The sequence below is a fragment of the Pinus tabuliformis genome, chromosome 2_2, assembly GCF_031772625.1.
Source record: "Pinus tabuliformis cultivar Carrire ecotype Pingquan chromosome 2_2, CPIR1, whole genome shotgun sequence".
NCBI classification, from domain to species: domain Eukaryota; kingdom Viridiplantae; phylum Streptophyta; class Pinopsida; order Pinales; family Pinaceae; genus Pinus; species Pinus tabuliformis.
The window spans coordinates 1,250,600,693-1,250,622,691 of NC_142300.1; positions in this window are offsets into that span (position 1 = coordinate 1,250,600,693).

Here is a 21,999-nt window from a genome sequence, read left to right on the forward strand (position 1 = left end):
AACTGCCGGGACGACACAGATACAAACGGGAACCATAACCCCGCATCTTGGTCCGTCGGTTAGTGTCGCACAGCAAAACATGGCTTCACAACCATGGATGGTGCAATACCAACAACCTCAGTTTCAACAGGTGTACCAGGGATCTGAGCAACAGATCTTTGCGAATAGTGGGCAACCCTATATTCAGAACGGGTTAAATCAACCACTTTACAGTGGCCAAGCCCACCAGCCATATCAGTCCTATCAACATCAGTTGCATTATGCTGGTATGCAAAGGCCTACTGCTCAGGCGATTCCATCGTATCCTGGGTACTCCTCGCCAAACCTGAATCAGCAGTTGCCATTCGTGGCGACTCTAGAATTACCAGATTTACATCGATTGACGAATGATCCAATCGCCTATGCCCATTGGTGGCCAGCGATTCCTCACAAACTTCCTTCGGACATTCCTAAATTCAATGGAAATCCTGGCGAAGACCCGTCGAATCATGTGATGACTTTCCATCTGTGGTGTTCGTCGAATACCTTGAATGATGATTCGATAAGGCTTCGCCTTTTCCAGAGGACATTGACTGGTCCGGCGGCTAAATGGTATATTGAATTACCTAGAGCCTCTTTCGACAATTTTAGTTCCCTAGCCACGACTTTCTTAACACACTTTCAGTTACCTATAAGGTACGAAACTGGAACCGAGATCTTAACCAATTTCAAGCAGACAACGGCCACACATATATCAGATCATATACATGAGTGGCGTCGTCGTCGCAGAATGGTAAAGACTTATGTTCCAGATCAGCTTTTAGCTGAGTGGTTTATAAAGTCACTTCTTCCTGCTATAATAGAAGATGTGGCCAAGGGAGGCGTCGTAACAGAGGAGCAAGTTATTGCTCGTGCCCAATATTTAGACTTAGTATATACTCAGTCTGGCACGCTCTACGACAAGATACCTGACGCCCCTAGACCGGAATTTTCAATTCCTCCCCCTCCTGGATCAAATAGTGACTCTCATGCCGGCGATGGTGTGATTGGCACTGCAAATGCAAAGTCAACACGGGATTCGTCTAACAAAGCCCGTAAGACTTCGAATCAAAATGCAAATGAAGAACTTCTTGCCTCGAAAGTAAGTGCCGTGTCGGACGACAAGGGCAAACAACTGAAGCAACCAGGAGACAAGAAGAAAAAGAAAGGGAGAAAAGGGAAACCCCCTTCGGGGTGTCATATATGCGATGAGGATCATTGGACAGCAGATTGTCCATGCAAAGCTGAGCTTAAAAGGTTCTTTAAGAGTCCGAAAACCTCAGCTGTGTTGACTGATCCGTTTCCTAATCCTGGTCAAAATCTGGTTGCTAATCAAAATGCTTCCCGATCCCAAGTGCTTATGTTGTCTACCTCAAAGCAGCAGAATAATGCTTTGACAAGGAATAAAGATTACGGGAATCCACGGCTGTCGAATAACAAGGCTAATGAACAACCTAGTAGTTCGACGACAGCTTTGACCAAAGTTGTGCCACCCATCATTCCTGAACCAATGATAAAGTTGCCAAAGGGAGTAGTACACAAATCGACATTTAATCCTCGTGCCAAAATAGCACAGAATTATAATATAATAGAGGACCTGGCCCAATCGCCGTCCGCTATGTCGACACTTGAGGTACCGCAAAATTGCCCCTCCCAAGAGCAAACTTTATTATCAGCAATAGGTGGGATTGGCCCAATGGATTCCAATCTTGTGGCCTTTGATCATAAAGGATATGACCCTAAGTTACCAGCTCAACTAGCTTTCCTTATTCAAGTGAAAGCCCTCAACAAAACTGTTCATCGAACAATTATTGATGAGGGGGCATCTACATGTCTTATGTCGATGAGTTGCTGGAAAAATTTAGGCTCACCACCCTTGTTGAAATCGTCAACGACCTTAAAAGCATTTGATGGACGATCATACACTCCCTACGGGATTTTAAGTAACTTGCAAGTTGAACTGGGGGGCAAAACAGTAGAAGTCGATGTTGAAGTAATTGATGGAAACCTCGATTACAACATCCTACTGGGAAGGCCCTGGATATATGCCATGGCCGCAGTCGTGTCGACCTACTTCAGGAAGATTGCATTTCCCTTTCAAGGAGGGATTACAGTCGTCGACCAACAAACTTTCCTCCCCGACAGTTCACAAGTTACGGGAAGCATTCCAATGATCCATGGAAGCGATCATTCGCTTCAAAATATTGGAGTAGGTCTCCTAAAAGACCCTGCCTTAATGGGTACTTTTGCCCTACCGCCTGCAAGAAATCTGGGGGAAGTGGCCACAGTGGAAACCTACAATATGAAATCTTCTATATCTAATGGATTCGGAAGATTCCTAAACATTTTGTCAGCATGGATCATCGCCCTAATGGAAATACTGTAAATACAGTGGGCCCCGAGGACGGTTCTTATCTCGTGTCAACCTCGTTAAAAAATGAAACAAGGAGTCATGAGGATAGTTCTTTTACTGTGTCAACCTCATTAAAAAATGAAACAAGTCCCCTGTCCAAATCTCAAAGGTAAACCTTCATTCCAACCACCGAGTTGAATGCAATGAAGCTTGGGGGGCATACACCTCGATTTGCATTGTTATGCTGGGGGCATGCAAAGACTCGAGCAGTTTTAGCAAATAGTTCATGCTCGTTAAAAAATAAACGCAAGATCCGAGCAGTTTTAGCGCATAGTTCATGCTCGTTAAAAAATAAACATAAGTTTATGAGCAGGCTTCCCTTCAGAGTTCAAGCTCATTCAAAAAAAAAATGAACCAGTAAATAACCTTTTGAGATCGTAAATTCATCAGCCATAAAAGCCTTGGTCGTGTTTGTGTACCGTCACCTCCACTGTTCATTTGGCCGATCATTCACCTCCATTTGTGTGTTTACCTCTTTTGAGAAACAGCTGCGAAGAGTGATTTCACCTAGCCATCCTTGTGACACTGCCGTGATTGGAAAATTCCAACCTGTACCTGGAAACTGCTGCTATCCCTGTTTATCACTCGTTCCTCAAAAGACGAGTCTTCTTTGAGCTCTTTTCACTGACTCGTAAAATATGAAAAGTTTGCCGAGTTTTGGCCTTCCAGCTCGTTAAAGGGACCGGAAGAGCTATCCCTCTTTTAGACTTTAATCTTTTTGGACCTGAGGGATTATTACACAAAAAGATCGAGCGCTTGTCTTGTTCGGCTCGTTAAAGCAATCGAAAATTCATCCCTTCTGTATTGTTTTATACTTTTTCGGACTTAAGGGATTAGATGACGAAAAAGGAATTATGGAGTTAACTTTCTGTACCTTTTCAGACTCTCTAAAAATGAAAAGGACCGAGTTTTCCTTGTCGTTAGACTCGTTAAAATGATTAAATAGTGACAAACTTGTCTTTAGACGAGAACGAGTTTCCCTATCGCTAAGCTCGTTAAATCATAGCGATGGGCTTGCCCGAAGGGCAGGTTATAGAACAAGCATATGTTATCCTCCTCAAGCTTGACAAAAATAAAGAGGTACTGGTCAGAAATGACTGGGGAAAAATTGGGAGAACATCAAAGTTTAATGGTAGCAAGTCGCTCTTGAACATGACACTTTTCCTCCGTACCACATCGGGTTGGGTTGTTTCATTCACCGGTCTCATCACCATGGTCCTCGCCAAACCATCCACATTTGGGGTAATGCTACCGATCCATCGCATCAGTGTCGCTATATGTTCAAGAGAGGTCATTCTGAAAGTGTCAACCGTGTCCCATCCACTACCATACATTATCCTTCATCCATTCATGATCGCCACCCTGAATCATATGTCACAGTTTGTTTTCACCTCCACTAAAATCATTAGCTCCGTTCCGTGTCATTGATGTGGGATTCATTAAGGCCCTCCTTTGACGGATCGCTTCTTGTCGACTTCAGCTCATTATCCAAGAAGTTGATCTAGGAACAACCCCTTCAGTACTTTGAAGCTTGCATGCCTCAATGGCAAGTTTCTCACTTCCGGCGACAGGTATACATCAATGACCTTCGACCAGAAGATTTTGCGTGGCGTTCGACGCCAAGTCCTTTATTCATGCCACGTGAATTGTACTGCGGTACCTTGAGGGTCATTATCATTATCGGTGATTCCTCTCGCGCTTGTTAACGGTTTTCATTATTGGCCGGTAATCAAGCGATGTCTTTCCATGTTCGACTTCAGCGCAATTCTCACATGGATCGACTTGTACTTAGAGTGAAGATCGAACGAGTTTGAAGACCCCGGATCTAGTTTCATCCATCCGGGCTGCGATATATATTCAGGAAATATAAAAGCATTTGTCATGTACATCATTGCAGCAGATGATCATCCTATTCAAAGGATGATAATTTCAGCAGAAAATTGTCAGTCTACTATCAGACGATCGTCTGTTCTATGTACCAGAATGTATTTATAAAGCTGAGCATGGGAATGCCCGCCTCAGCTAGATCATGAAAACAAAATGAAAAATAATGTATTGTATTGTATTGAATTACAGGGCGCCTCCTCAGCACTGGAATGAACTTCGGACCCTCTAGATAAAGCATTTCACCCGATAAACGGCCTCATACTTTAGGGGGCAACTGTTATAGACATTTTTGTGCCTCGCAGCATGGAGCATGAAATGTCGATAATTACAGGGATCCTCAGTCCCTAAACATGTTGTTCTTACCCCTAGAAGAACAAGGTCAGCAAACCACAGCACTTCCCATCAGTTCTCCACCTGAAAACACTCAGAAACAGGCTATTTTTGGATCATGTCAGCTGCTCCACTGAGCATCTGTGCTGTAATGCAACTGCTCCTCCTTGTACCTGCGCTGGAAGTCAAATCTAATGAAGGCTACCTGCGCTGGGCGAGATTGGCCAAGTGGCACAGTCATTCTGCAAGGTGTCAATTGCCCAGGAAGCTTCCAAACTGACACTTGGTTCAAGAGATTCGCCCTGTGATGAGTAAGAGGTACTTGATCTCCATGTGTAAGCAAGGATCTCCAAGTGGACTCAAGAACTGAAGATTAACTGAAGAGGGAGAGGACACAAGGCAGCTTTATGTCAGTCTCAAGCTGACTCATCCTCTCTTCTTCTATCCTATATATAGAGCTCTTCTATGAGGTCTAAGGAGGCTGGAATTTTGTGCAAAGCAAGGAAGTGCTGTTGGTTTACAGTTAGAGCTATTGGGTGATTGCTTTTATAGAGGTGAAGAGGAGATTTCTTGCTGCTGGGGAGGTGCTGCTGGATTGGAGCCATTGATGGTTGTAACCTTCTCAGAACCCTTTTACTTCTATCAATAAAGCTTTGAATGTTCTCCTATATACTTGTATTGCATTGATGTATTGTATTTACTTGTATATTTGATTCACTCTAATCCATGCATCAGTTATGAGTACATGTTTCTTGTAGTTTTCCTTCTCTTGTTTGTGCAGGATCTTTGTGTAGCTGGGCCGGCAAAGGGAGCAAGGAGCTGGGAACAAGAGACAAAGAGAGAGGACAGGATCGACAAAAGCGAAAGACACCGGTTGGTTAATCTTTTCTTCCTTCTCTGTACTTTCATAAAGGAAAATAATCAAAGCTTTACTTTCAGTTGTTGCTAAGGACTGTCACCCTTAGAGTAGGGATAGGGTCATCCGAGTCGGATACTTTTCCCCACAACAGGACCCGAAAAACTGCTAAAAATAGTAAGTTGTGCTACAATTAAGGAAACTGAAAATGCTGAGAAAGACAATGGTGGGGGTCCAGGTGGACTTGGCAGGTGGCCACCAATATCCACCTGGATCACAACATCTTGATGAAGGTATCACATCATGTATTCAATGATAGTGCAGTAATATGTCATAGTGCAAACTTCATTAATTTGTCAAAGACACAAAAGTAGTCTTCCAATTATGTCAAAGTATGGTCATTCTTTAAAGAGTATGACATTATCACGTGTATGATTTCATCAATTATAGTCCTCCACTTCAAAGGCTTTTATATTGGCTCCTAAGGTCTAGATCACCAATCACACCCAACAACATTATATTTAGTTCAAGGACTTGTTTGGGCAAGACTTCTTCATTAGTTGCTTGACATCTTCATGGCTTGACATCTTCTTCAAACAAGAGTTATGACATCATCATTTGGAACCAGGCATCTCAAGAATATTTTCCATCTTGGCTAGTGCCATATTGACATCAATGACAACCTAGATTAACAATCTCCCCCTTTGTCATTGATGGAAATATTCTTGCCCTTTCAACATTCTCTCCCCCTTTGACATCAATGGAAAACAGGGTGCCCAAGTATTCCCCCTGTCAAGCTACTTCTTTTCTTTACGAATAATAGTTCTTCATAGGTATGTTACTCCCCCTGTCATGGTGCTCTTCTCTCTGGCAATATGGTCCATGATAGATGTGCTTAAATTCCTTCATGTGATGAACCAACTCCCCTTGTCTGCATTACCTACTCTAGCTCATGAAAGATTACCTGCTTAGTGATCAAGGGGAAGAGATCTTCAATAGTAGTTCAAGGCTGAATAAGGGATCATGTCCTTCAATGGAATGTTCCTGAGAAATGATCTATCAAACAATGAATGTCCAAGGTTCTGATAGGATCCATCCACGGATAGCTTCTTGCAAGAATGATTAATCATCATAAGCTCCCCCTAATTGTATGCACGGTCTTCCTTTTAGCATAGTATCCTCATAAAATACTTAGATTATCAAGGATTAGGTCAACAACATGCGTTGTTGTGATCAGGTGCTCAGAATTATGCTCAAAAATTAAAGTGTCAGAATCTTGACAAACTTAGCTTCAGATTGAAGAGCTCTTCATTCTGAATCCAACAATGTGAACGAACTCAAATGCGAGTTCGTATGCAAAAGTTAGAGCAAGTCAAAGTTCCAGTTTAACTTGCCTACATGGCAGGATTGGGATGATGTGGCGAGTCTTCAGTGAATAAGGAGGCGCCAATTGGCAGACTTCCATTGGCCCTTGAAAATTGCATATCGCAGCGATAGGAGGAAAAGGTGTTTCAAATCGGCCCCGATAGGTTGGATTGCGATGCAATCAAATCTCAATCGCAATCTATGAAAGGTATCGGCAAATAGGTATTAGCCCTTAGCCCTAGTGCAGTTTGAGTTCTCGGATGTGATACGTTATTGTGTTACAATTTTAAGTTCTGACGAGTCCATGACATCGCATCACAATGTTTTGTTGTGTTAAGAGCCCGCTGAACTTCACCGAGTTCCGAAATGTGATAGACGCCGAATGCGACATTTGTTTATGCTACAATTTAATATACTGTCGGATCCGCCTATATCGCATCACATTGTTCCGCCGCTAAAACAAGACTTTCCGCCCACCTGAACTCGCCAACTGCGGTTTGCAATACAACTGACAAGATATGGCCTATGGTGCAGAGGAATTTTTGCCCAGTTAGTAGATTTTGGGGCTATTTTGTAGTTTTCTGCTAGATTTTAAGCGTTTTGTGGAAAGAATAGTGGGAGAACTGGGAGAAGTCATAACTCCTTTAGTTCTTATCCAAATTTGATGCAAAAACAGTCAAGGCTAGTAGTTTTGAGTATTCTGAACTCATTGAGACGGGTTTCAAAGGCATTTGAGCATTGAAAACACACTTTTGATGTAATTTGAGCATAATAGAGAGGCCCAAGCCATTGGAAGCTGGACCAAGGAGACGTAGCCCAGGAGGGGTGAACTCCTTTTTCATGTGCTTATTGTGTGTTATATTTCTATTGTTCAGGATATGTTTTTATTTTAAACTGTTTATAACATTTACATAAGAAACTCTCATGGGAACATGTTAATTACGCAAAAGTTTTAAATCCTTAAGCACTTGAAAATGAAAATTATAAGCATCTTGGGTTTATTTCTGAATGGGGAATTAGCACAACATCACTAATCTGCTCCAATTCAGATCAGTTTAAGATATTTTCGGACTGTATTTTCTTCCTTCTCCATACTTGTGTAACTTTCTTCTCTGGCATGGTTCTAACTTGTGTAGGAGCCCAAGTCAAGTTACAATCACGTGCCATATGTCCAATGGTTTAACACTTGAAGCACTCTATGTTGTTCATGAATTAGTATTCATGACTTCTTCTTACAAAATTGCTTCTCAGAGATTGATGGGGACCATTATATTTGTCTTTGTGATATGCCCTACAATCTTTTGCCGTGTGCCCAAAGTTTGTACAAGAATAGCAATAACCAAGAAATATACTTTGGTACATGGGAGAAGAAGGTTTCCTTGATGTACTTTTGAAGTCAATTTACCTTGGGATCCTTTGATGATAACCATTTCTTCTTGAATTTCTTCTCGGAATATGATTTTTTCCATTGTTGTCTTCACTCTTCTCCTTGCCTTTGCTGGAACTGGGAGCATCAATATTTATTCCAAGTTTCTCCACATCCTTGTTGTTTGAAGCATTATGGTTAGCATCATTCTTGCTTGAGGGTTCACTTTCATAGACAAGACCTAATTTATCAAGGGGAGACCTTTGATGACTTAGGATGTCATCTAGGGTTTGATAAATTTTCAAGTTCTTATTCAACAAGTCAACTTCCTTTTTAAGAAATGCAATTTATTCCTTCATTTCCTTGCATTCTTCAGCCTTCTTTGATAGAATGATCTCCATTTCTTCCTTCATCTTGGTTGCTTCACATGATTGGGCCTTAAAAGAAGTGATTTTTGATCTTAACTTGGTGATGTCATCATCCTTTTCTTCTAGTTGGCATATCATGGTGTCTCTCCTTTTCTGCTTCATCAACTTGTCCTTCTATGAATTCCAAAGCTTCCATCACCTTCTCAGCTCCTTGTGCTTATTTCCTTGCTTCTTCTAGTTGATATCTAAGGGAGGAGACCTCTTCCTTGTATTGGCCAATCTCTGCTTCAAGTTTGTTCAAGCTCTTGTGCCTTTGTTCAAGGTGGCTTAACAAGGTATTTTCCCGTTTCTTTGCCTTATAATTGATTTTCCATGGATATGACTTCTTCATGATTATTTCTCTTGTTTTGATGAAATTCTTCCTTAATCTTGGCGATCTCGTCATCTCTTTCTTGTACTTGAAGCTTAACAAGGTCAACTTCCTTCCTTGTCTTGTCCTGGTCACCAACTTGCGCTTTCTTCTTAAGTTCCTCATTTTCGTTTTCAAATTGTTAATCTCTTCTATGGTATCCGTAAGTTTAGTGAGGAGATCTTCTTCAATATCTTCTTCATTCTCTTCATCTTCTAGGTCTTCTTTAGCCTTGATGTTATCACTCTTATCTTTGGCTTCCTTTATGGGTTCTGGATTTACTTCTTGTTTTCCATAATTTTCTTGACTAGAGATCATTGTCAACGCTCCTTTTGAGTGAAGATCATGAATTTTATCCCATATGCCTTTTGCCGACGAACATTTTTCAAAATTGGCCTTCATAGAATCAGGTAGCCCATTCAAGATTTCTTTCTTTGCTCTTGTATTATGTTCCTTGGATTCTCCATCCATCATGCTATCAACAATCATTTATTTCTAGACTTCAATGCCTTGAGTCTTTAATAAATTCGTCCTTCTTGCCTCCCATATATCAAAGTTTCCATTGAACAATGGAGCCTTCACAAATTGATTGACTTCAATTTTGGTGGTTGAGGGAGACACATATTTAGGAGGATTGGAGACTTTCTTCCTTGGCTTCGCCATTTGTGTTCGAATGATAAACCTTCAAGCTGTTAGGCTTTGAGTGATGGCACTGGTTCTGAAACCAATTGTTGGAAATACTGAGGGGGGGGTGAATCAATATTTGATTTCAATTGTTACTTTTACCAGTGAGATCACTTATATTTAGAACACAAAATGAACAATAGAAATAAATTCTTTTATTAATATAATATTTACAATGAATTAAGTACAATATAGGTAGGGCTCTAACCTTAGAAGAAGACACCCAGGCTCCAACCTGGGATGTGCCAAGCACCTACTTGGACTTTAGTGAGGCTCCGACCTCTAGGGCTTCGACCCTATCTTATCCAAGGCACCAACCTTGAGTTTCAGAGCACCAACTCCAAGGACACCAATCCTATAGCTTCGCTTTCTCATGATATGTTTGGTTTCATGACTCCCAAAGTCTTCTTCACCGAGCCCTGTCAATCTTAAATTATCCCTTCACTTAGTCTCCACATCACGTCATCAATGAAAACCTTGTCATACAGAAAGTGTCAGCATTGTTCTTCATAATACCCTATCAATCTCTTCAAGGTACCTTATCATGAAATCAACACTGCATTATGATCTTCAATACAACACTTCAATGTGTCTTCAATGAACTGCACCAAGTTTTGCATCAGCTTTAATAATAGTTTTGAACCTTCTTCAAATCTGGTCCAAGGTTAGTCCCAAAGACTACTTCAAGTTACCTCCAAAGGTCTGCACCAAAGTTTGTACCATGACTTCTGTACTGCACCAATATTTCAACACTAGATTATCTCAAGACTACTCGACACTGCTGCACCAAGACTTCAGCACTAGATTGTGACAATTCTTCTTTATAAATGTCCTTGCACCACACTACACTAGACCACTGTTCAAACTGTTCCAATACTTCTCCACAAGGATTTATACACCATACTGCACCACGCTTCTTCATCAATTTTGCACCAATTTTCTTGCACTAAGAATTCAACACTGCACCAAGACTTATGCACCACAACTTCACCAATGTCCTTACTGCACCAAAACTTCAGCGATAATATTCTGGCACCATGCTACACCAATTTACTGATTTGAATTTTGACATGCTGCTACAAACCAAAATATGATACCTCAGGTCTGAATTAATATGATTTTATATCACCAAAAGAAGTCTATGAAGGAGGGTTTCTATACCATCAAAAGATTCTCTGTCATAGGTCGAGGAGAGGGCTACTACAAATCCAATCCAAATCACCAAGAAAACAATAATATATCTCAACTGAAAACTTTACAACAGCTGGCACAAATCACAAGACCCAAAAATTTTACCCATTCAAAACATTTCTGCAATAATCATATAGTCAATATTCCAAGTGGCACATAGTTCGAGCTTGCCTGGTCCAAGCACAGTGTATTTCCACAGTCCAAATTCGTAATCATAGTTAGGATATAAGAGGTGAACACTTTAGACCATTTGCAACCCTTCATAGATCCGCAATTATGGTGTAATCAAGCCATCCACATCCCTACACAGATCCACATTTATGGTGTAATTCAGACCATCCGCAGCCCTTGACTGTCTTCACATAGATTTGGAAAGTAGTTAGACCATTCGCAATTAGATATAGTATCTGTTATCACTGAGATTTTCCTTGAAGTTGTTAGAAGAAGGAAAGGGGTCCGAGGTAACCACAAACCAACTTTTAAGTACCGAATCTAGCCAATCTGTACTCAGAGAGGGCTCTCTCTTTATGATTTAGCTTTGTATATAAGATATTAGGCTAGTTACGAAAGCTTGTGGGTTTTGATTTTGTTTGGTGGTGGAATTCAGGAGCAGGTGGATAGAACAGAGTATATTAGGCCATTGAGCTATGGAGTCAACTGAGGATGGCTTAACTACATCAGGTTGATTCAACAAAGGAGCGCTTCACAGGGCAAGATAGCTAAACATGAGACAAATGGTAACTTGAAAGGGTGAAATGGTCTTGAAAGGGAGGAAGGGCAGTTAAGAATCCTTCAACAAATTTCAAAAGGAGGGAAAGTGGGTGATCATTAACAAAAATCAATTAAGAATTTCTTGTTAAATGGCCACAATGATAAACTAAGAAGCAAGGAGCAATTAAGAATTCCCTACCTATGATAGCTTAGAAGAAAACATTTAGAATAAACGATTTTAAAGACAAAATGCAGTAAAGCACTTTCTGAAATATACTTTTTCGTTTATTATTCAGATATGAAACACAAGTGAAGTATTTAAACCAGAAAACAGTAAAAACATAAGATATAGAAAACTTATTTGTCCATTGTTTGACGCATGAATCCTGTAAAAGTCCTTTGCTTCATTACTTCTTCCAGCCAGCCATACAATAGTTGTTCAACAGTACTTTATTCCAAAATAGAGAGTCTACAAAAATGCCTAAGAATCCACCCAAAATACTTCAAATGAAAAAGTATTTATACTAATTGTAAATTGAAATATCTTGAAGAAATATCAAGATAAGTCTCACAAATATCTCCAACTATTTACATTAGTAGAACTTAAATAAAGGACATTCAAAACTAATGAATCTATCTGGCACTATTTCTATGGATTTATGGTGACAAATAAGGGAAAGTCGAATTTGATAGCAACTCTTAGTTGATGATGAGGCATCCCAGTCACTAACTGCATCCTTCCTTTGTGCATTCTACCCCAGAAATTCTGCAAACTTAGGGTCCAATGATACGCTTTTATATCTCATTCTGTAATAGATATGTAAAAAGTGAAAGATGTTTTTGTATATAAGAATGTTTTTGAGATAAACCTCTCTCATTTTCCTAAAATTCAGCTCCATCTATTCACAATATTCTCTGCAAAATGATGTCAAAAACAGGACTTTGCACAAACTGAAAATAGGCTGTGAAGACATGCACTTATATCCCTTTTGGTAATACCTGTGTAAAAAGTGAGATAGGTTTTTGTAGACTAGCCTGTTATGAACAAAAACCTCCTCTAGTTTGTTGAAATATGTCTTGTATTGGCCAAAATAGTTTATGCAAAAATATGACGTAAACAGGAAATTTCTTAAGAATGTACCATTTTTGCTCTAATTTCATCTTTTAACCTTAAACTTCTTTTGACTGTTTTTCACTTTTAATTTGGATAAAATTCATTGTAGCTAGTGAAATTGTTTTCATCTTTGTTTAACCCTTAATGTCTTCATGTTTACTTTTAATGTTTACTGTTTACTTTTTACTTTTACCACTCTGTTTTTTCATATGTCTTCACTTTGACATGAATTTGTATGCTATGCTTTGTAACTGTCTTCCCTATTGTTTATCTTCATCCTAGATGATTTAGTTGACTTGGTCTTCAATCTGATACTCTTTAACCTGATACACTTTGACTGTTCTTTACTGTGTCCTTTTACCTTCGCTATATATTTTAGGTTTTTTACTGTCTATTTCAACAGTAAATCCTTTTAATTTCATGTTTCCCTCTGCTTGTCTTATAATTGTATGTTTTATTTTCCATCTCTGTTTGAATAGATTTGATAATAATATTGGAGTAAACAGGTCTTATGACTAGTATTAAGACTGTTTATCCAAGGTTGTGGTCTTCTGATCACCTGTAAAACAAAACAAATTGTTAAGAAAGCATTGGTTTGTAGGGGAGGTCGGAAAGGTTTCATTTGAGCTTGAGAGGCCTGTGTAGTGAGTCCAGAATGCTTTTCGGGAGGTAAACCATGCTTGAATTGGTTAACAAAGGCTTCAGGTGGTGTAGATGGGTTAGATAGGGTTTTACTGCACAATCAGGTGAAAACGAGCAAAACTGGGGTTTTTGTGTTTAAACGGGTAAATGGTTGATATTGGCGGGTAAGCTTTGAATGAACAGTGGACAATTTGTCATATGCAAAGAGTGGGAAGTAGGGGCGGTAAGCGAATTTCATCGCACTGCTTTTGGGAGGCGAGTGGTTTTGGAGGAGGGTCGCACGATTCCATTGATCGATTGACACATTACATCAGTACTATTCACAAAACTGCTTACATCACGCGCTAAAGGTCGACCTAAAGGCCCACGTGATATCCGTCGGATCTAAGGGAGCCAATCGGACGGTTGTCGGGGAGGTGAAGTGGTGGAAGGTTAACGGAGGGCGGGCCCGATATAATTTAAAGGGATTAATCATATTGGGGGTGATACGATTGGATATAGAGTTATTAATTAGCCCAGATGATTATTTAATCGTTTTAACATGGCAGGGTCGGGGTTCTTAATTAGTTACGGATTAGCTAATTAATCCCATGTATTGTTTGATTTACTGTTATATTTAACCATCGGGGCAAGATATTTAAAAATTTGGGGTTTTTATAATAATACGGGCGCGAGTGTTTTGTTTTTGGGGAGTTAAATAATAATACAAGTTAAAAGTTAATATGACTTTGTGGAAATTTAACATGCGTTAAGATAAAACGTTTCCGAAAGTGTATTTCATCATATAACATTTATAACTTAGGCTGAATGAATATGAGGGTTTATATGGAGAATGTTTTAATTTCCCTAAGTCAAATAGTATTTTACTTAGAAAAAGCTTTATAAAGGGAGTGAGTGACTTTATGAAGGAGTAATTGTTGAGGAAGGGGATTTAAGTACTTTAGGTATTCCAAATTATTGGGTCGAGGGTCAGGCCCCTCCAAAAGTCAGAGAAATGCTCTAGGCCCCTATAACTTTGTAAGTGCCTTTAGTACTTAGGGGAAATTAGTGAAACTTAAGGGGAAAATGGATAGGGAAATTAATTAATTTGACTTTGTTTCTTTGATGTGCTGTCTCCAATGTGAGTTGTGCTTTGTCCAAGTGATGAAAACAAAAGATTTAAGCATTAAACTTAACCATTCACCACACATTTATTCTGCAACCATCATCTACTTACCCTACCTACTTTATCTTAGCATTTTCACTCCTTCATTAGGGTGCACTTAAACTGGCAAACCCTTTTCAAACTTTCTTTTCTTTTACATAGTGATATCTATCTAAGTCTATCCTTATTAGATCCAAGGGCTCAGATTAAACTGTTGAGCTCCTTTTATTCACTCTACCTATCTACTTATCTGCCAATCTTAAATTGTTTGGTCAGATCTTTATTCTCTATATCTAAAAACATGAAATTGAAAACATGGAATAACCAAGATTAAGTTATTTGGTTACCATGGATTGTGGCATAGATGACAAGTTGCACACAATCTTTATTATGCATAAAGTAAATAGTAGTGGCATTTGGGTTTGCACACTTTCATGGTCTTTTTTATTTTTGTTGGGGTTCATTTTCTTTCATTTTTTTGACCTTTTCTTTATTCTTTTTGCCCTTTGATTTTTCTTTTAGGGCATACCCTCTTACATTTTTTAATTTTTAGTTTTTTCACAAATATGGAAAACATTTGCAACAAGTAAAGGTATGAACATATTTCAGAGTTAAACCAAGTCAATCATGGCATATGACACCTATTGGTATAGGGGCATAACATTGGCTCCACTTGGGGATGGCATTTCCTTGTGAAATTTCAAGAACATCGTCGACTAGTAGCTTGATTCATTGGGCTTATCCCACACGTGTATGCTCTGTTGTATAATCTTTTGACTGAAAATCTTGAACTGAAATTGTAGCCTTTTTTGCAAACTGAAATCTGATCTAACATATGCTTGCTGATGGAAACTGGATTTATTCAAACCAAAATCCTACCTACTTACTCTAATCAGCTTTGACTATTGGTTAGGTAAAATGAAACAACCAATGCAACCACTCAAGCATCATATCCATTGGTGAATTTGGTTGCTTGTGCTTGTTGGTGATTGAAACTGAGATCCTAAAGCCAAATATAACATTGTCAACCAAATATAAGATAAGTAAATACATGCTTTCCTTTGTAGGCTCCAAAAACTGTACAAAAAGATCCTCCAAAATGTGCACACTATTTTTAAACTGATTCAAACAACTAAATAATTGTTCTGGATAGCCTTCATGCCATGAAACTGAAATGTCACTTTTATATTTACCACCCTGCAAACTTTCAGATGAGCATTGTGATGATACTTCTATTGATTGAAATGTCTGGCTGGTGAAACCATTATCATCTTGATTTTGACTCTCATAGTCTATTAATGGAGAAAAATTATGATTGCATTCATTATCAAACTCATCAGTTATGGGATCATGAAAAACTTGGAAGGATTGATGCAACTTATTACATATAGGTTTGAATGGAACTTCATAAGTTTCTACAAGCTGCTCACCCTTTTCTTTAGAGATTTTATACCACATTCCCTTTAAAAATTGAAATGATTCAAAATAAAGAGGCAAAGAAGCTTCACTTATTTCCAAATTTTCTGCATTTTCTTCCTCACTTTCATAGCTAACATGAACAAGCTGATAACTATTCTCAAGTTAGTGAAACTGGATTTCCTTATTCCCCAAACTAGCCTTTGATTGCTCTATAAAGTTAGTTTGGATTTGAAGAACATAATTATCATCATACTGATCATATTTGGGAAAATCATCAAAAAAAGTAATGTCATCAAACACACACATTAGATCCGAAGATTTCTCCTCCACATATTGCTTTATAAATCTATCTTCTGATCTATGGTAGTTGGAATTAGCAGGAATTTGTTCATGATTCTTATTCTCTTCTTGTACTGATGGCTGCAATATATTGACCAAAGGATAATGGCAATCCTGCCATATAAGATCTTATGGATGAATTGTACCAGGAAAACAAACCTCATTCCAAACTACTGCTTGATTTAAGTGACTGGCCAATTGTTTCTCCTGCTTATTATCCAATGTAAGCAAGTTCTTTGAATACTCTTGATCTTCATCAAATATAACAACCTTATCACATACAACAGGAAAATCCTTATCATTATCTTTGTCATATAAAAGCTTGCAAGGGAGTTGCAAACTCTCATTAATTTTAGATGAAAGATCATGATCTATCAATGTTGTATTATTTCATTTACATGCAAGGAAAGAAAATTTGTGACATGGTTTCCATCAAATAAATTTGATTGGTCTTTGATTTCTGAAGAAACCACTACTTGTTGAAGATGGTCTTGTGGTTCAATACTTTTAAGCTCTATTGCCTCTGATGTATCTCTGTAATTTCGGATCATCCAATTCTAAAATTGTGACCTATGGTAGCCCTCTGTGTCCTCTTTCCAATGCCACTAGTCTGACCCCAATTGGATTCTCCAATGAAGATTTATGCCAAATCTCCCACAATGACCTGATTATAGACTAATTTAGTAGAGCGAACTTGTACGACGTGCCACGTGTCCTTGTTTTGACCTTTGGCTCTGAAAAATATATACAAGAAACTACAGTCCGTCCTCTTTCTGTACCTTCTTACAAAATTTCAATCCGATGCTCAGAGAGAAAGTTATGATGATTTTCCCCAGGTCACCTGTTTGGAATGTAATTCAGGAGTCTGCAAAAAGACCAACTTCCTCAGATCATATCTCCACAAATATAGCGCGAAAAACTCTGAAATTCGGACCCGAGCTTTAGCACGACGTATTCTCAAATGGGTTTTTTTTTTTCACTTCTGAAACGTCGCAGAAAAAAAGGTTATAGCAAAAATGCCACGATGACCTATTTGGAGCAGCGAAACCCTAGAATCCAAAGCTCTTAAACCAAATGTTATGAAACCAGCTCAAGAAAAAGATAGAAAAGATAGATCAACGCCTTAAAATTCAGCCTCTTCGAGGGGGCAACCTCCTTTACATTACATAAATGAACAATTCTTGGATGATTCAAATGACAAAACCTCCTTTCTATATATAGGAGTCTAAGGAGTCACAATATAACCCAGCGGTCCTAACAATAATAATATAAAGCCACAAAAATAACAATAGAGGGATTCTATGGGGCACAGTGATAACAATATGGGGACAATAGGGGCACAACAATATTAATAAAGGGCACAACTACAATAGTAATGGGGTAATCACTAGTATTATAGGGACCCAACAAGATCTTCGGACTATTGTTGGTTTTCATTGTTGTTTTCTATTTGAGCAAGTTCAGGGCACTGAATTTCTTCTTTATTCTGATCAGTTTGTTGTGCTGCAAGAATTGTTTCCTATGGGGAAACTTCATGGGCCTCTGAACAACATACATCGTATTTTTCTTTCTAAGGGGAAGATAATTCAAACAAGGCTTCCACTTTTTTAAAAGGCTTTTCTTCTAAAACCTCTAATATTTCATGATCCATGAACTGATCATCATCATCATAGTAATTTTCAAGATATTGAATAAAACTTTCAAAATTGTCACAACAGTCTTGAATTAGCAATAGGGATGAATAACTTTCCTTGTATTTGTCATGAAATGCAACATGAAAATGCTTTAAAGAACATATGCTAGAGGCTGGTAAATTTTCATACCAAGTTCTAGCTTTTTCTTCTAAAGTTACCATAAATATTTTCATAAGACAATCTTCATGGAATTTGACTTTAAACTTTCGAATGTGCATATGAAATTAATAAATGTAAAGCTTTATCATCTCCTATTTCATCTTTAAACAATGGAATATTTTTTGACCAATTAAAGTTGGGCAAAGGATTTGGAAAACCTGGAATATTTGACCTGTCCAAAGGAACATACCTACGTTGATTTATTGAATTCATCTTGAAAACACTCAATGCCAAAATTGGGTCACCATAGGTTCTCAACAACTCTGGATTCTTTTAGTAGTGGAGTCTTTGAGTATTTGAGGCTTCTTGATTGGAAAGTGATCGTCATAAGATTCAAAAGGATGATATATATTTACAATTTTCAAAGGAAAATAATTAAAAATTAATCTAAAATATTCTCTAAAATACAATATACATTGGAAAACTCTATCCATTTAGAAAGAACATAATGTCTCAGATAACAATCCAGGTTAAAGCCTGATCTTTTCACATAGTTATTTCAAGTTCATTCCTCCAGTGGAGTCTTTATTGTATAATTGATTTGGAGTCGCCAGGTGGATGATTTTAACCTTTGTGTGTCTGATCACTGTCCACCATCATAGATCAGATCTAAACCTGTAAAAAAATTCTGAAGAAAATGTTAGTTCTCCCCAGCGGAGTCGCCACTATGTTATCACTCAGATTTTCCTTGAAGTTGTTAGAAGAAGGAAAGGGGTCCGAGGTAACCACAAACCAACTTTTAAGTACATAATCTAGCCAATCTATACTCAAAGAGGGCTCTCTCTTTATGATTTAGCTTCGTTTATAAGATATTAGGCTAGTTATGAAAGCTTGTGGGTTTTGATTTTGTTTGGTGGTGGAATTCAAGAGCAGATGAATAGAACAGAGTATCTTAGGCCATTAGGCTATGGAGTCAACTAAGGATGGCTTAACTAGATCAGGTTGATTCAACAAAGGAGGGCTTCACAAGGCAAGATAGATAAACAGGAGACAAATGGTAACTTGAAAGGGTGAAATGATCTTGAAAGGGAGGAAGGGCAGTTAAGAATCCTTCAACAAATTTCAAAAGGAGGGAAAGTGGGTGATCATTAACAAAAGGCAATTAAGAATTTCTTGTTAAATGGCCACAATGATAAACTAAGAAGCAGGGAGCAATTAGGAATTCCCTACCTATGATAGCTTAGAAGAAAACATTTAGAATATAAACGATTTTAAAGACAGAATGCAGTAAAGCACTTTCTAAAATATACTTTTTCATTTATTATTCAGATATGAAACACATGTGAAGTATTTAAACCAGAAAACAGTAAAAACATAAGATATAGAATAATTATTTGTCCATCGTTGACACATGAATCCTGTAAAAGTCCTTTACTTCATTACTTGTTCCAGCCAGCCATACAATAGTTGTTCAACAACACTTTATTCCAAAATAGAGAGTCTATATAAATGCCTAAGAATGCACCCAAAATACTTCAAATGAAAAAAGTATTTATATTAATTTAAAATTGAAATATCTTGAAGAAATATCAGGATTAGTTTCACAAATATCTCCAACTATTTACATTAATAGAACTTAAATAAAGGACATTCAAAACTAATGAATCTATTTGGCACTATTTCTATGGATTCATGGTGAAAAATAAGGGAAAGTCGAATTTGATAGCAACTCTTAGTTGATGATGAGGCATCCCAGTCACTAACTGCATCCTTCCTTTGTGCATTCTACCCCAGAAATTCTGCAAATTTAGGGTCCAATGAGACGCTTGTATATCTCAGTTCGTGATAGATATGTAAAATGTGAAAGAGGTGTTTGTAGATAAGAATGTTTTTGAGATAAACCTCTCTCATTTTCCCAAAGTTCAGCTCCATCTATTCACAATATTCTCTGCAAGAAGATGTCAAAAATAGGACTTTGCACAAATTGAAAAATAGGCTGTGAAGACATGCACTTATCTCCCTTTTGGTAATACCTTTGTAAAAAGTGAGATAGGTTTTTGTAGACTAGCCTGTTAGGAACAAAAATATCCTCCAGTATCTTGAAATACATCTTGTATTGGCAAAAATAGTTTATGCAAAAATATGACGTAAACAGGGAATTTCTGAAGAATGTACAATTTTTGCTCTAATTTCATCTTTTAACCTTAAGATTCTTTTGACTATTTTTCACTTTTACTTTGGATAAACTTCATTGTATCTGGTGAAAGTGTTTTTATCTTTGTTTAACCCTTAATGTCTTCATGTTTACTTTTACTGTTTACTTCTTACTTTTTACTTTTACCGCTTTGTTTTTTCCTCTGTCTTCACTTTGACATGAATTTGTATGCTATGCTTTGTAACTATCTTCCCTGTTGTTTATCTTCATCCCAACTTATTTACTTGACTTGGTCTTCAATTTGATAGTCTTTAACCTTGATACACTTTGACTGTTCTTTACTGTGTCCTTTTACCTTCACTGTATATTTTAGGTTTTTTACTGTCTGTTTCAATAGTAAATCCTTTTAATTTCATGTTTCCCTCTGCTTGTCTTTTAACTGTATGTTTTATTTTCCATCTCCATTTGAATAGATTTGATAATAATCTTGGAGTAAACAGGTCTTATGACTAGTATTAAGACTTTTTATCCAAGGTTGTGGTCTTCTGATCACCTGTAAAACAAAACAAACTGTTAAGAAAGCATTGGTTTGTAGAGGAGGACTGAAAGGTTTCGTTTGAGCTTGAGAGGTCTGTGGAGTGAGTCCAAAATGATTTTCGGGAGGTAAACCATGCTTGAATATGTTAACAGAGGCTTCAAGTGGCGTAGATGGGTTAGATAGGGTTTTACTGCACAATCAGGTGAAAACGAGCAAAACTGGGGTTTTTGTGCTTAAACGGGTAAATGGTTGATATTGGCGGGTAAGCTTTGAATGAATAGTGGACAATTTGTCATATGCGGAGAGTGGGAAGTAGGGGTGGTAAGCAGATTTCATCGCACCGCTTTTGGGAGGCGAGTGGTTTTGGAGGAGGGTCGCGCGATTCCATATTGATTGATAGCTTGCATCGGTACTATTCACGAAACCGCTTACATCACGCGCTAAAGGTCGACCAAAAGGCCCGCGCGATATGAGCGATATACATCGGATCTGAGGGAGCTGATCGGATGGTTGTCGGGGAGGTGAAGTGGCGGAAGGTTTACGGAGGGTGGGCTCAATATAATTTAAAGGGATTAATCATATCGGGGGTGATGCGATTGGTTATAGAGTTATTAATTAGTCTGGATGATTAATTAATACTTTTAACATGGCGGGGTCGGGGTTCTTAATTAGTTACAGATTAGCTAATTAATCCTATTTATTGTTTGATTTACGGTTATATTTAACCATCGGGGCAGGATATGTAAAAATTTGGGGTTTTTATAATAATACGAGTGCGGGTGTTTTGTTTTTGGGGAGTTAAATAATAATACAAGTTAAAAGTTAATATGACTTTGTGGAAATTTAACATGCGCTAAGATAAAACATTTCCGAAAGTGTATTTCATCATATAACATTTATAACTTAAGCTAAACGAATATGAGGGTTTATATGGAGAATGTTTTAATTTCCCTAAGTAAAATAGTATTTTACTTAGGAAAAGCTTTATAAGGGGAGTGAGTGACTTTATGAAGGGGTAATTGTTGAGGAAGGAGATTTAAGTACTTTGGGTATTCCAAATTATTGGGCCAAGGGTCCGGTCCCTCCAAAAGTCAGAGAAATGTTCTAATCCCCTCTAACTTTGTAAGTGCCTTTAGTACTTAGAGGCAATTAGTGAAACTTAAGGGGAAAATGGATTGGGAAATTAATTAATTTGACTTTGTTTCTTTGATGTGCTATCTCCAATGTGAGTTGTGCTTTGTCCAAGTGATGAAATCA